At 41.6% G+C, this 17320-nt stretch overlaps 1 long non-coding RNA gene across 1 annotated transcript; it reads right to left on the bottom strand.

Moving 5' to 3' along the window:
* Positions 1-203: 203 nt before the first annotated feature.
* Positions 204-16276, bottom strand: LOC136525158 (uncharacterized). Its single transcript, XR_010776441.1, has 5 exons — positions 16154-16276; positions 14307-15272; positions 13690-14104; positions 13172-13249; positions 204-336 (listed from the first exon to the last, which is right to left on the bottom strand). It is a non-coding gene; the product is annotated as an uncharacterized lncRNA (long non-coding RNA).
* Positions 16277-17320: the final 1044 nt, after the last annotated feature.

Genomic DNA, 17320 nt, shown 5'->3' on the forward strand with positions numbered 1-17320 from the left:
ATTCAAATTTCCGAGTCTCTATCTTCACACTGTGGACCAAGGACTTGGATCGTTAATGAACGACCGATTAACAAACACAAACTCGTCCGTGAGGTTCGAATGGCACAAAAATGCACGGCAACGTTTCAACGATCCGAGCATCTCTGCAGAGATCTTTTATTAGGTGCAGACCAGCAGTTTGGTGAACAAACCCCTGCAAGGTCACCAGATCGTGGTGAACCCGCACCCCTGCAAGGTCACCAGATGGTCCTGTTTATCCTTCCCGACGTAGCCTCCCTTTTACTCAGCTGGTGATGCATTATAGTTTACCTTGCCAGTTACGTTTTCCAGCATTTTCTAAATCCAAGGTGACATGGGCCCGTTCGGCTGTTCAGTTTTTGGATGATTTCGGATGATTCAATAGTATTCTGTGAGAGAGAATAAGCTGAAACAAGCTGAGAAGTGATCAGCCGAACAGGCTGAAAAGCATTAGTGGCATTGTTCGCTTCTTTTATAATCCGTACTGAAAGCATCTAGGACCCTTGTTGGATTTCGATGATTAATGATAATACGTGATTACTGTGACTAACGTGTGTTTTGCAGAGACAATTAAGTTAGATCACGGTAATGGAGATCGATTGGGCTAACATGGTGGTCATGCCCCTACGATGGAAATCGTTTCGGTTTTTAAAGGATGGATGACAATGTTAAGGATGAACTAGTTCTAAATGTCGATTGGAGTTAAAAAGACACTTAGAGTAGTTTAGGACTTTGTTTTTCCTTTGACCGTACTATTAAGGGGGGTATGGACGGGTAGCTTGACCTAGGTGAGTCTAGTAGGTTAGGTGTGGTGCACACTTGCTAAACCTAGCACTAGCTAGCTCCAAAGAAGCCCTTAGATCCATTGGAGCAAACATCATTCACATATTATCGAGAGTTAAAAGTGAATGGAGGATCAAATACTGACCGGACGCTGGCGCAGAGTCCGGTCAGTTCATTTGATCAAGGTAAAATCGTCTGGTGCGACCGGACGCTGAGTCCCAGCGTTCAGTTGACTCCAGTAAGGTTCCAGAGAGGGAAAATCACAACCGGACGCGTCCGGTCGACTCCAGTAAGGTTCCAGAGAGGGAAAATCACGACCGGACGCGTCTGGTCAGTGTTGACCGGACGCTGGACAGCGTCCGGTCACATTTTAAACACTGGGGTTTAGGGAGAACTAACCGGAGCGTCCGATCAACATGACCGGAGCGTCCGGTCACCCCGCAAAGACACATAACGGTTCGTTTTTCAGTCATGGTTATAAATACTTCATCCATTCGTGTGTGGTGGTACTTTTGCTTATTCCAACAGCTGAGAAACACCTTTGAGAGTGCCAAGAAGAGCAAGGTCCTAGTGAGGTGATTGAGATTTGAGAATCCCAAATAGAGTCCTCATTAGTGAGATCAAGAGTAGCAAAGTGTGCATCCACCCTTCTCATTAGGCTTATCGTGGTCAAGTGAGAGTTCGTGCTGGTTACTCTTGGTGATCGCCATCACCTAGACGGTTTGGTGGTGATTGGGAGTTTGGTGATCATCCGACGGAGCTTGTGGATGACTCAACTCAAGTTATGAGCGGTTATGGGTGATTCACCGCGACGGAGTGTCGAAGAATGAACCTGTAGAGAGCACTTGATCCTTGCGTGGATCAAAGGGGAGCTATACCCTTGCATAGGTGCTCCAACGAGGACTAGTGGGAAATGTCGACTCTCCGATACCTCAGCAAAACATTACCGTGGTCCTTCTTCTCTATTTACTTTGAGCATTTACTTTGAGCAATTCAATTCTTGTCATTTATATTCATAGAATTGTCATGCTAGAGTAGGATTGAAACATAGGTTGCTAAACTTTTGTGTGGTAGATCAATAGATACACTTTTTAGGCACAAGAGCTTAATTGGGCTAACCATAGGACTTAATTATTACAAAAAAAATAGAATTAACCCAATTCACCCTCCCTCCCTTTTGGGCATCTTGATCATTTCACAAGCTCTAGAAGGAAGCCAATTTTCGAGATAGATTGCTACAATTATGGAGAACTTGGTTATCTAGCACATCAATGCACAAAGCCTAAGAAAGACAAGTACAAGAACAAGTACAAGGGTAAGAAAGATGACTCAAACAATGAAGAAGAAGATGAGAAGAAGAAAAACAAGCCATACAAGAAGAGAGATGGCAAGAAGGACTTCCACAAGAAGAAGAAAAGTGGAAAGACATACATCGTCGTTGATTGGCTCACGAATATTGATTCATCTAGTGGCTCATCCGATGATGATAGTGACAACGAGAAGGTGATCGCCATTGTTATTGACTCTTCATCATCTTCACCGCTACCACCACCATCATCCCATACATACATATGCCTTATGGACAAGGGTGATCGCAAGGTATCAAATGATGATAGTAGTGGTGATAAACATGCTAGCAATGATGATAGCGATAGTGATGATGATGAATATGAATCACCTTCTTATGATGATCTTGTTAAATTGCTAAATCAATACATTAAGATCATTAGAAAGAGTAGAGCTAAGAATGAAAAACTAGAGGCTAAGAATGATTCACTTTTAGCAAAATGTGATATAGCCAAAAAGGCTAGTGTTGAGCTTAGAGAAGCAAATTATGCTATATCATCCAAACTCAAGGAGCTCAAATCTTCTAAGAAAGAGCTTAAAGATAAACATGATAAACTTGAGGGGATGCACAAAGAACTCATCACTAGCCACAACAAGCTAAAAGAAGAATATACTACTCTTAAGATTAATCATGATAATCTTGTCATTGCTCAAGAATTTCTATCCAATGAGCCACATGATGCTACTAACAATGTTGTTAAGATTGATATAGCTACATCATGTGATGATTTGATCATTGAGAGCATTGAGCAAAGTTCTAGTCGCAAGGGCAAGCAAGTGCTTGAGGCCAATGATTATGATGAGTTTGTCAAGCTCAAGAATGACAATGAAAAGCTCAAGAAAGATCTTGAAGAGCTCAAGACCACCAACACCATAGTACTTGAAACTAGTGATCATGATGGTGACTTGATTCTTGAGAATGAGAAGCTCAAAGAAGAGAACAAGAAGCTCAAGCAAGAAAAAATAATGATGCTCTCAAGAAAGAAAACAAGAAGCTTAAGTTGGAGAAAGAGCATCTCAAGATTGGATTGAGCAAGTTCATAAGAGGCAAGCATCTTTAAAGTGAGCTACTAATGAACACCATCATGAAGATGGATAGAAGTGGCATTAGGTACCTGGCAAACAAAGAGAAGAAGGCTCAAGCTCAACAACAACAAAAGCCAAAGTCAAAGAAGTGTTTTGAGTGTGGACAAGAAGGTCACTTTGCCCATGAGTGCCAAACTCCACCATCACAGCCCTTGCCCAAGCATGCTAGACCTTTTGTCTTCAATGCTCATTACATGCTTAGAAAGGATTCTAGTGGAAAGATAAAAGTCATGTTCTTAGGACCTCCAAACAAGAATAGGCCTAAGAAAATTTAGGTTGTAAAGTCACTTGTTAAGAAGGTGAAGGGCCCTCAACAAGTTTGGGTTCCTAAAGCTTGATCTTTTGTGTGTAGGTGAACTACAAGACCAGTGAAAGTCATTGGGTTATTGATAGTGGTTGCACACAACATATGACCAATGATCCTCGTATGTTCACCTCACTAGATGAAGAAGTAGATGGACAAGAAAGAATCACATTTGAAGATAATTCTAAGGGCAAGGTTAAAGGATTGGACAAAGTGGCAATATTAAATGATCATTCTATCTCAAATGTGCTCTATATTGCTTTATTGAGCTTTAACTTGCTTTCCGTTGGACAATTGTGTGATCTTGGCTTCCAATGCTTGTTCACTGAGAATAAAGTTGTTGTATCTAAGAAGGATGATGATCAAGTGATATTCAAAGGATTTAGATACAACAACCTATACTTAGTGGATTTCACCTCCGAAGATGCTAACTTGAAAACATACATATTCACCAAAATAATACTTGGGTGGCTATGGCATAGAAGACTTGCTCATGTTGGGATGAGCTCACTTAAGAATCTAATGAAGAATGATTTGGTGAGAGGGTTGAAGGATGTGAAGTTTGAGAAGGACAAGCTTTGTAATGCATGCCAAGCCGGCAAGCAAGTTGCAAATACTCATCCAACAAAAGCTTTCATGTCAACCACAAGTGTGCTAGAACTCCTTCGCATGGACTTATTTGGACCAACAACATATAAGAGTTTGGGAGGAAATCTTTATTGTCTTGTGATTGTTGATGACTATTCAAGATACACATGGGTATTTTTTCTTCATGACAAATCCAAAGTTGCATCTTGCTTTAAGAAGTTTGCCAAGAGAGCACAAAATAAATTTGAAGTGAAGCTCAAGAAGATTAGAAGTGACAATGGGAACGAATTTGACAACACAAACATTGAAGCCTATTATGATGAAGTTGGGATCAAGCATGAGGTCTCCGCAACATATACTCCTCAACAAAATGGTGTAGTTGAGAGAAAGAACCGAACATTGATCACTCTTACAAAAACAATGCTAGATAAGTACAACACCCCCAAAGCTCTATAGGTGGAAGCTATCAACACCGCATGCTATACATCCAACCACCTATTCCTTCAAAAGTTTCTTGGTAAGACACCTTATGAGTTGCTCAATGAGAAGAAGCCAGACATCTCCTTCTTTAGGGTGTTTGGTTGCACATCACTCTTTTGTCTCTTATTTTGAGCCTACTAAGGTAGAAGAAGCTCTTCGAGATCCGGATTGGATAAATGCCATGCATGAAGAGTTGAACAACTTCACCCACAATGAAGTTTAGACTCTTGAAGAGCGGCCAAAAGGTACAAGAGTCATTGAAACAAAGTGGGTGTTCCGCAACAAGTAAGATGATCAAGGCATAGTTGTGAGGAATAAGGCAAGACTAGTTGCAAAGGGGTTCTCTTAAGTTAAAGGTTTGGATTTTGGGGAGACCTTTGCACCGGTTGCAAGACTAGAAGTCATTCGTATCCTCCTTGCATATGCATCACATCATGATATGAAACTATATCAAATGGATGTGAAAAGTACATTTTTAAATGGCTTTATTAATGAACTAGTCTATGTTGATCAACCTCTCGGGTTTGAAGATCCTAGATATCCTAATCATGTTTGTAGGTTGTCCAAGGCGCTATATGGGCTTAAGCAAGCCCCAAGAGCTTAGTATGAGCGTCTTTGGGACTTCCTCATTGAGAAGGGTTTCATCATTGGGAAGGTCGACACCATACTATTCACCAAAAAGCTTGATAGGCACATCTTCATTTGTCAAGTGTATGTTGATGATATCATCTTTGGATCATCAAATGAAGATTCTTGCAAAGAGTTTGGTGAATTGATGTCGAAGGAGTTTGAGATGTCAATGATTGGAGAGCTTACATTCTTTCTTAGTTTTCAAGTCAAGCAAATAAGAGAAGGGATTTTCATCTCTAAAGAGAAATATACAAATAATCTTTTCAAGAGATTCAAGATGGATGAATGTAAGCCAATCGAGACACCACTGCCAACTAATGGACATCTCGATCTAGATAAAAGAGGTAACATGGTTGATCAAACTCTCTACCGCTCTATGATTGGTAGCTTGTTATATTTAACCGTATCTAGGCTCGACATCATGTTTAGTGTGTGTATGTGTGCTAGATTTCAAGCTAATCCTAAGAAAACTCATTTGATTACCGTTAAAAAAATCCTTAGGTATTATAAGCACACACCAAGCATTGGCCTTTGGTATCCTAAAAGAGCTATATTTGAATTAGTTGGCTATTCTGATTCAGATTATGCCGGTTGCAAAGTGGATAAAAAAAGCACATCTGGAGGGTGTCATTTGCTTGGTAGATCACTAATGTCTTGGTCCTCCAAGAAACAAAATAGTGTGGTTTTATCCACCGCTGAAGTGGAATACATTGCCGCGGGTGCTTGTTGTGTACAAATTCTTTATATGAAACAAACTTTGCTAAACTATGGTGTAGTTTTAGAAAAAGTACCTCTTTTATGCGATAATGAAAGTGCGGTAAAACTTACAAATAATACGGTTCAACACTTACGCACCAAGCACATTGATATCCATCATCACTTTCTTAGAGATCATGTTGCAAAGAATGATATTTCATTAGAAGGTGTAAGGACCGAGGATCAATTGGTGGATATTTTCACTAAACCGCTAGATGAGACGACTTTTTGTCGATTGCGGAATGAGCTCAATGTTCTTGATTTTAATAACTTCATAAAAAATGAGCTTGTGTTGTCCCTTGCATTGCATTATAATATACAACATATTTACTTTTTATGATAATGTATATAGAGCTTGTCTAACATGGTTAAGATAACCACCGAAAAGCATGTGAAGAAGCTTAACCTTGTATCAAACTTGACAAGCAACTAGATTTACTTTCAAGTATTGCATTGCATATACATGAATATTGCTTTATTGTTTATCTTTAATTGCCCTCTTATTGCCTATTTTCTTAAAAAGAATTATAGCCTAAGATAAAATATTTTGAAAATTTTGAGGGATTGAGAGAGGTCACTCACATCAGTCCTAATTGGTGTTTATTTAGATCTTATTAAAGTTGGGACTTGATTGGGAACAGGCAGCACGAAGGACTTTGAAGATTTGCTAGAAAAAGAGTGACCGGACGCTGCACTGGACTCTGAAGTCTTGCGTCCGGTTAGTTTACATGAGGTGAACTGCTGCTGAGAAGGAGTGACCAGACGCTGAAACAGTGTTTTCCTAGCATTCGGTCAGATGGCGATCCAGCGTCCGGTCGATCGAAGACGAAGGAGACTGCTTGCATCGGACTCTGGCTGTGTCTGGTCGGGCTTCGCCGGACGTGTCCGGTCGTGATTCCAGGGGTTTTGGACCTCTCTGGAATCGACCGGATGCTGGGTGCCAACATTCGGTCGCTGCCACCAGAGCGTCCGGTCAGTAGGAAATATGCGGTTTCAGGACTTCTTCTTCGTTTCCTTTTCTGTCTCATCGGGGGCCACCCATATAATCCAACCGTCGTGACCTACGGCCGCATCCGCATCGTCTTCGCCATCCCAAGCCACCGCATAGCCGCTCCTACCAGCAGCCGTGTCGCCACTGCCCGTGCCGCTGCTTCGCGCTGCCTGCCCACAGCCGCGTTGCCGTTACCCGCGCCACTGCTTCGCGCTGCCTGCCCACAACCGCGCCGCCACACCCACACCGCCGATCGCTCCGCGCGCCTTGCTCCCATGCCACCATGTTGGAGTTCCTCCATCTGCCCGTAGCAAGCCGCACCACTACACCAGCGCCGCCTCCCGTGCCCTACCTCCAACGCCGCCGCCCACGCTCGTGCCCTCATTGTATTGCTCGGCCGTCGAATCTCGCCGCAACCCTAACCCTAGCCTTGAAGTGCCGACCCAGTGGTTCCCCGATTCGTTCCTTTTCTCGTCGATTCGCCAGTTCGTCAGGTAGCAAGCCCTCGTTTCCAATTTCATTCCTAATTGCTTGCTTCCTAGGATTTTGTATCTTTAGATATATTGTATTTATTTGTATATCCTATCTATTCTATCATGCAGCGAGTCGATGCCGTTGTGGTCCCTTTGGCGGTTGCCAGTTAACTCGGGGCCAAGCTCACGAGTACGGATCGAGGCCAAGCCTCGAAAGTGATAGTTGGCAGTTGATTCTTGTCAGGGCAGTTGTTCCTTTTAGCTTCATCAGATGGCTCGTGTTAAGAATGTCAAAGGAGGTCCCGGTGATGAGGATCCGAGGCCCCCGCCTCGCCAGCCTATAGATGCAAAAGGCAAGGCAACGAAGAAGCTAGCGACGAGGAAGCACAAGTACCCTGATGCAAATACAACGAGAGCAGCCACAGTTACAGAGGTCGCAGAGCGTAGAGAGAGGAGGTGCTCGGAGTGTTGTCATTGCAGATCAGCTCTCTCCATCTACGAGGGTTGCACTTCAGCGGGTTGAGCACCATCATGGTGGTCTAGCTAGGACTCTCATGGTTGGAGGACGGCGTGTCGCTATTGATGAGAGTCAATCTCAGGGGAAGCCTCACCAGCAGCCACAGCCAGTAGAGCAGACCCAGGAGGGAGAGTTGGCCAAGGAGACAGAGCAGGCACCTCAGCCACAGCTTCACCGCTCTGGTCGTACATGTGCTCCAGTCACATCGAGGTCAGAGACACAGCAGAGGGGTTATCGCCCACCACCTAGACCACAGGGTCTGCCTCTAGTGACTCACTTGGATTTAAGGACCGCCACGGCTAAGCAGATTCAGTAGCCCAGATTTATGGACTTTGAGCAGTGGTTTCCACTGAGGCGGGATGAGTGTGCTTCAGAGGGTTTCTACACACCACTATAGGAAGACTTTTATAATGCATATCTTAACAGTAGAGTAGTATTCAGATCTCAGAGGGTGTGTAACATTGAGACCATTGTAGCAGCAGCTGGAGAGCATATTAACCCTTACCTATCTTACCTGCCAGGGCTGATAGATTTACTTGGACGGATAGGCCTATATGTTCCATCTTGGATCCGTCAGTTCTATGCTACACTCTGGATTGACTCGCGGCACAGATTTATACACTTTTCATTTAGAGGCAGAGATTACAAGCTGATGAGCACTAGGATCAGAGAGATACTCAAACTTCAGGAGCAGCCCTTCCGGCTACATGAGGTTTGCTATGGACAGACAACGCCTTTCAGACGCCCTCACAGTGGTCTTGTGCCCCCTACAGATCTAGTCCACCATTGCTTTACAGAGACATTCGACGAGGGGTCGAGCAGGACATCCAATGATCTTACTCCTATAGCTAGAGTGTTGGATGCTATTATGAGGAGGACACTACTTCTAAGGATGGTGTATCGCGAGGGCTTGACTCGCATATAGTTATGGTTACTGAACTCTCTGATGTAGCAGATAGTGTTTGACATTTGGGATCTCCTTCTATCAGAGATAGATGATACTATTGCAGAGGGGTTTAGAGGTCATAGGCAGCTGTCATATGCTCACTGGGTTATATTTCTGATCCACAGGGCAGTTACTGTGAGGCCACCAGAGATGCTGGCAGAGTATAGTGGTGCTACTACAGAGTTCCCTGCATACAACATGACTTAAACGATCCGACATAGTGCAGTGAGGACATCCAGCTAGCCGAGCCAACGTCCAGAGGTGTTAGAGACTGCAGCTCAGCAAGATGAGACCATCAGGAGCATAGCAGCTATAGAGGAGGAGGAGCTTGATGCTCAGCAGGACAGGATTGTCGCGAGCGACCCCAGTGACAGCTCAGATAATGACTACCAGCTTATTCCTCATATGCCTCCACGTCAACATGACCATGAGGCCAGTAGTTATAGTTCAGCTCCACCTGCACTGCAGACAGACCCTGCTCTACTTGTCGTACTTGAGCGGATGAGGTAGGATCAGGCTCGCTGGGCTCAGGAGATAGCTGCCACTTTTGCTCAGTTTCAGACTAGGCAGGATGAGTTCTAGCGACAACAGCAGGTGATCCAGCAGCAGCAGTAGCTTCTCATGTAGCAGCAGCTACTTAGGTTTATGCAGCATGTTGTGACAGCTATTGAGGCTCCACCACCATAGCCTAGTTAGCCTGCCACCATTTCTATGACTCCAGCTTTACAGCCTAATTGGCTTCAGAGTTAGAGACAACCATCAGCATAGTTTGCTTCACCTATAGAGCAGGTGTTCTAGTGGTTTGCCTCACCAGTGCTAGCCCCGCAGTTCACACCTCTTCAGACGGGCTTCACACCAGCTCAAACTTCTTCGCTGCTAGTGACAGATACTTCAATCTCCAGGAGCCTTGGAGTGACTTTCAGTGAGTTGACAGAGTAGCCTACTCCGTCACATTTACATGTCTCAAGTCCTTCTATAGTTGCACCTATTACCAGGACTATAGAGACGATCCCTTCTTCTGTTGCATCATCAGAGCCGTCTGCTTTAGTGATACATGCATAGTCTACTGCCGCTCCAGTCCCTGATCTAACCTAGACCGCTTCAGCATCGCTTCCAGCTACACAGGGTCAGATAGCTCAGAGCTCAGGGTCAGATGATGATGGTACACAGTTCCAGCTCGCTCCTCGTACCTCAGCGCTCGACTCATCCACTGTAGCCCCACCGACCGACCCTTAGGTTTTGGTGTTTGACGCCAAAGGGGGAGAGGGATCGAGTATGTTAGACTTAGGGGGAGCTTAGTATTCTATTATTTTTTATTTTTATGTGTGATATACTATTATACATTCGTGTGTTTACTTTTATGCATCAAACTATATTTATGTGATAGTGATATCTACGTGATTGTGATATGTGACATGTGTGCTCTCTACTTTGAATCTTTTATGTCATATCACTAGTGTTATGCTCATTTGCTTTGCTTCCGCGTTTTACTCTGATACAAATGAGCTTTATTACTTGTACTCATGCTTATTTCATATCTTTTGAGTACAGTATGTTGGCCTGGATCATATAAGCTTGCCTAGTCTTTTGTTCTTCTTATCAAAAGCTTATATGAACCAAGCATGTTAAAAACATCAACTCTCTCATATACTCGAGGTGGTATTGTCATCAATCACTAAAAAGGGGGAGATTGAAAACATTTAGGCCCCTAGTTGAGTTTTAGTGATTAATGACAATACGTGATTATTGTGACTAACGTGTGTTTTACAGACGTAATTAAGTTAGGTCACGGTAATGGAAATCGATTGAGCTATCATGGTGGTCATGCCCCTACAATGGAAATCATTTCGATTTTCAAAGGATGAATGATAAGGTTAAGGATGGACTAGTTCTAAGTGTCGATTGGAGTTGAAGAGACACTTATAGTAGTTTAGAACTTTGTTTTTCCTTTGACCGTTCTATTAAGTGAGTATGGACGGGTAGCTTGACCTAGGTAAGTCTGGTAGGTTAGGTATGGTGCACACTTGCTAAACCTAGCACTAGGTAGCTCCTAAGAAGCCCTTAGATCTATTGGAGCAAACTTCATTCACATATGATCGAGAGTTGGAAGTGAATAGAGGATCAAATACTGACCGGACGCTGGCTCTGGGATGACCGGACGCTGGCGTAGAGTCCGGTCAGTTTATTTGATCAAGGTGAAATCGTCTGGTGCGACTAGACGCCGAGAGGTGAAATAATCGGACGTTGAGTCTCAGCGTCCGGTCGACTATAGTAAGGTTCCAGAGAGAAAAAATTATGACCGAACGCTGTCCCAGCGTCCGATCGACTCCAGTAAGGTTCTAGAGAGGGAAAATCACGACCGGACACGTCCGGACACATTTTAAACACTGGTGTTCGGGGAAAACTGACCGGAGCGTTCGATCAACATAACCAGAGCGTCCGGTCACCCCGCAAAGGCACATAACGATTCGTTTTTCAGCCATGATTATAAATACTTCCTCCATTCGTGTGTGTGCATACTTTTGCTCATTCCAACAGGGAAAAAGTCTACTTAACCCTCCACCTTTCATACTTGCTCTACTTCACCCCCAACTATGAAACCATCTGTTTTACCCCCTGAACTTTCTAAAACCGTCTATTTACCCCCCGGGCGGTTTTTGACAGCGGTTTTGCTACAGGGATGGTTGGTTTGAATTTTTTTTTCGGTGAATCTTTGAAAAATCACAGTAAATCATAGAAAAAACATAAAATAAAAAATCTAATTTTGTTGGACTCCACATGAGTAGATCTACATAGTGAATATGTAATACGGTATGCTTTAGTACAAAATTTTTACTGTAGCCTTAGATTAATTGGAAAATCTAATTTTGTCTGTAATTAATTAAAATAATTCATAGCTGCAGCTTCTATGGTCCAATTGTGGTAAAATTTTTATGGTACGCTAATTATTGTATGCTTGAACTATAGTAAAAATTTTGTACTCATTGGACTATGTATAACTTAGTTATACATAAATTCTAATTAATTACAGACAAAATTGGATTTTTCAATTAATCTAAAGCTACAAAAAAAATTTGTCCTAAAACATACCGTATTATATATTCACTGTGTAGATCTACTCATGTGGAGTCCAATAAAATTAGATTTTTCATTTTATGATTTTTCTATGATTTACTATGATTTTTCAAAAATTCACCGAAAATAAATAAATAAAAGAAAATTCAAAACCACCGGCACTGAAGCAAACCCACCGTTGCTGTAGCAGACCCGCTGTTACTGTAGCAAAACCGCCACTGAAAACCGCCCGGAGGTAAAATAGACGTTTTTAGAAAGTTCAGGGGGTAAAACAGATGGTTTCATAGTTGGGGGTGAAGTAGACCAAGTATGAAAGGTGGGAGGTTAAGTAGACTTTTTCCTTCCAACAGCTGAGAAACACCTATGAGAGTGCCAAGAAGAGCAAGGTCTTAATGAGGTGATTGAGATTTGAGAATCCCCAAGGAAGCCCTCATTAGTGAGATCAAGAGTAGCAAAATGTGCATTCACCCTTCTCATTAGGCTTATCGTGGTCGAGTTCGTGCTTGTTACTCTTGGTGATCGCCATCACCTATACGGCTTGGTGGTGATTGAGAGTTTGGTGATCATCCGATGGAGCTTGTGGATGACCCAACTCAAGTTGTGAGCCATTATGGATGATTCACCGCGACGGAGTGTCGAAGAATCAACCCGTAGAGAGCACTTGATCCTTGCGCAGATCAAGGGGAGCTACACCTTTGCGCGGGTGCTCCAACAAGGACTAGTGGAGAGTGACGACTCTCCGATACCTCGACAAAACATCGCCGCATTACTCCTTCTCTATTTACTTTGAACAATTCAATTCTTGTCATTTATATTCATAGAATTGTAAGCTAGAGTTGGATTGAAACATATGTTGCTAAACTTTTGTGCGGTAGATCAATAGATACACTTTCTTGGCACAAGGGGTTAATTGGACTAATCATAGGACTTAATTATTGCAAAGAAATTTAGAATTAGCCCAATTCACCATCCTCTTAGTCATCTTGATCCTTTCACGTACTTTTCAACTTGTTTTTTCAGCCGGGACAGTGTTTTTATCTTACAACAAATCAGCCGGAACAATATTTCGGCTTGTTTTTTCAGCAAAGCGAACGGGGCAGTAACAATACAAAAAAAAAAACAGCCCCTAATTCTGGAAAAAAAGGAAATGTTCTTAGATTACAAATCCATTGCTCACCAAGTAATTTGGTAGGTTCCTTTTATCTTCCAACTGCTTTTTCAAAATTGCACTCTGCATGCTCTGCAGATTTCAATCCTAATTGTGGAAGAAAAACATCACACTTTAATTTTTAGCAGAAAGAAGAAACAAAACACAAAACTAACGGGAGGTTTTATTCATTTGACCATTTCAATTAGAAGAGGGAATGTGAAAAAAAGGTAGAAATATGATAGGAAATCAAAGTTCATAAAATAGAAGACATGAATGTTGATAGACAAATTCACAATTCCATATGATTCATCCTGAAAAGTGGCAAGGAAACAGGTTCAATATGATAGCAACCTTATTGATGCCCACTGCCCACAAAGTGCAAGAATGAAGAAGGTGAATGTAATTGTTCAATATGCTACAAGGAAGTAATATGTCTGTCATGGATGACAACCTAGCATGTCTTGGAAGGGGAAAAGATAATCATCCACAAGCAAGATTTCTTGTGACATTATTCTGAAATATGTATAAATGGTTTGAAAACTTACCCATACAACTCATCATGGTAGTCTGTCTCTTCTCATTCACAGATTTGCTGCCTTCAGTATTTACCAGAATCTACAGATATGCCACCAGCAGAAGAATCTTCTATTTCAGATGAAGGAATTGTATCTGCATCTATATTCAAAACATATCAACAAAACCAGATCTTCGGCTATCCTCAGTATCCAGCACCCTTGATGTTGACGACAATTCACCAGTTTTATGAAAACATGCAATTTGTAGCTCAAAAAAGACCCATTACGATGCTCAAGTCATCACATAAGAAAACCTAAACCAATAGCTCCGACCTTCTTGCCATCTTAAAATAAGTGATGAGTATGGCTCTGTAAGGAGTTGCCGGAGTAGAAGGTCAGCAAAGAATTGATACAGAGCAAAAGCTGCAGCTCGACTTTGTGCTTCCTGTTCATAAATCCAGTTTAATAATAGCATTTTAGATAAGAAGAGATAAGATAATATTCTATTTTGATTTGCTATGTACTGATATCTCAGTGTATCATGATAATTATTATCATGGAGAGAAGTGCCATAACAGAATAATAATTAGCCGAATCAAATTATTTGTAAGAAGAATTACCATACAAAGTAACAGAAAAGTTATAACCTGAACAGATCCATATTCTTCATCTAGTTCAGGTAACTGGATTTTCATCAAGCCTCCAGACTTCTGACTCTTACCATGGCCAGTAGCTCCCCGCAACACATTAACAGAATATACAAATTTTCCATCTCTCTAAGATATTTTATTATACTTTGGTGCTTCCCAACCAAGTTTAGGACAACTTTGGTAGAACAGCTTTCGGCATTTTACCATAGTCTCCCTGTAGTTGAGCAAAAAAAAAAGAGAAAAGAACGGCTAGAAAATAGTGCATAGTAAAAGCACAAATCAAACATGAAACATGTCCCACCAATATGAAGAAAAAAGGGAAAAAGCACTTGGACCTTCTTCCATATATATCATCTATGTTTCTAAGAAGATGGCTACAACCATCATGTGATAATTTCTCTATTTGTTGCTGTTTCATGATTTCTGGAGCCACTGCCTCCCAAGCAGATGAGTCTTCAAAGAACATGTTATCAAGCTCTACCACCTCTTCATCTACCTCCTTTGTATAAGTTCTATCGACATCCTTAGGAATTGCCTTTTTCAAATCAGATCCTTCATTAACATTGCCTACACTCAGGACATTTTTTCTCAGTTGCCTCTAAATCATTCTGAACACCCTGGACATTTGCAGTTTCAGAATTTGAAGATACAGAATTGGCAGGATTGCTTATATGTCCGTTCAGGCTTCCATGCTTGGAATTCATTTTTGCAGCCGTAAAGTGTGGGAGGGAATCATAAGATAGATCAGTGTAAACTATCAACTTTGTAAAACTTCCAAAAACTTGTCAGGGCCATGTATTAAAAACTAGTAGACAATATGTGTCATAGTTACAACATGAATGCCAGTAATACAATGAGCAAAGTTACCTTGCTCTAACGCCTATTTGGCTTTGCTTGAACAACTTCAAAACTTTGTGAGTAATCTTCCCATGTAGAGGAATCATTGGAATTTGTATCCTCCTCCTAACATCAGTGACATGCAAAAGAAAAATTATATGATTATATATCAATATAAACATGATATTAAAAGAAAGGAAAAGGAATAACAGCTAACAAAAAGACTTTATAAAGGAAGAAAGAAAGTGGTAGAGGAATCATTCAATTCATTGTGAAATTGTGTGCATAGGACATTCTGATGTTGGGTACATGCAATGAGAGTATCAGCCGTATATTTATAATTTATTGCAATAATCCCTCTGATACATTGATACCATTTTAAGTGAACGGTGTCATGTTTTCATAATTTCCCATTCATGTGGGTTGTCCCCAGCTTGGAACTTGGAAAAGCTGGTATCCTTTCTTTATAAGCAGGGTATTACCTCACTCTACAAAAAAAGTTTATCTTTTGTTTCAATCTGTTAACTATCCTCACCACAGGGTATTACCTCGCTCTACAAAAAACTACACAGACCATGTCAACATCTGAAACTGCGGTGAGGATAGTTAACAGATTGAAACAGAAGACAAACCATGAGCAAAAGAGATAAGAAAAGACTTGAATTGTTGTGAAACAGATTTCTCAGTGAATAATAGTTACGATCTTGCATAACCATTTTGAGTTTTTTTTTTCAAACAATAAAAACATTGAGCTACTTAGACTAGCAAAACTAAACAATTATTTGTCTTCTAAACTGCAAGTTGCACAAGTTCATGATGTAGAGGCTCTTAGTATCCATGGGAAGTTCAGTACAACCTCAGGGAAGTATGAAACAGAACGATACAATTACAGAATAAGCAAACAGACAAAAAAAAAACATAAGATTAACAAAATCCAATGTTTGTTCAGAGAGTACTAAGAGATGACTCAATTCAAGTGATAAATTTACTTGTTCATTCATCTATACCTCCTCTTGATGGTCCATGTATTGACGAATCCATGCAGCTTGCAATAACCGCCCATCATCCAGTGACACATTCTCTTCTCTCTACCCACCGATTCTAACTTCCAACCCCTCAGTGCATCACCTTCACCTCCTCAGGTTCACGACTCTGGCACCCAATTGTCCTTGGCTGTGAACAGTACTTTAACAGAACCTTCAGCTCCTACATCACATACCAACAATGTGATCATCACATGATTCTAGCATGAAAGAGCAACACCTAATTAATCAACCAATCAGCGCCCTATATAAGTGGAAAAGAAGAGACAAACTCAACACTTCAACATTTATACGATATTGGAAAAGAAGAGACAAACCAGCGAGTTCATGGACTGTCAAGAGTATTGGCCCAAACATCTGAAGAGGAAGCCTAAGGTCTAGACTACATAATGGATCCAAATCAGGGAAAGAAGCATCAAGCAGAACAGAAATATATATAAGACAAACAGAGGAAAGGAAGCAAATCTTCCTGCTCCCTATCGAGAACCTCTTCCCAATTATCCCTGTGATTGCTCATGTAGTCAGTTTGATTTTTTTTTTTTTTTTGACAAGTCACGTAGTCAGGTTGTTCTCACCAGTGACCACGGGTGTGACAGCCACTTCACAGATAAACAAATAAATCACAGAATGCAGGCAAATGATCAATGATGTAAAATCCGTAAAACTGTAGGAGAAAAGACAGACATCGCAAATGAGCACCCTAGTAGACTGATGAGAACACAGCACACACAGAGAGGAATGTGTGTAAACATGTTGAACCATTCATCGCCTAATAAACCTTAAACCCTTGAAATTTCATACCTGTGAAGTGATGGTGCTGGTGCCAACACTGTAGAACTTGAGGGGGTGCTCATCGCCAGGCAGATTAAAGCATAGCCAGTCCAACGCCGAGTCAAACATCGCCGAATCCTACCTCATAAAAAACAAGACACAAAAGGACACGAGAACAAGCTGGACCAAACAAAAACAGATTTCTACACAAACAAGGGCGATGATTCCTGATCCAGTGCACCCCAAACATTTACAGTTCTTGTTCACATGAACAAGTGACACAAGCAGGCCTGACAAAACAAAGAGCAGCCCCTCGTTTAGCCAACGACTAATTTTGATGCACCCCTGCAATCTGTGTAT

Source organism: Miscanthus floridulus, chromosome 19 (assembly GCF_019320115.1).
Source record: "Miscanthus floridulus cultivar M001 chromosome 19, ASM1932011v1, whole genome shotgun sequence".
In the NCBI taxonomy this organism is placed as follows: Eukaryota; Viridiplantae; Streptophyta; class Magnoliopsida; order Poales; family Poaceae; genus Miscanthus; species Miscanthus floridulus.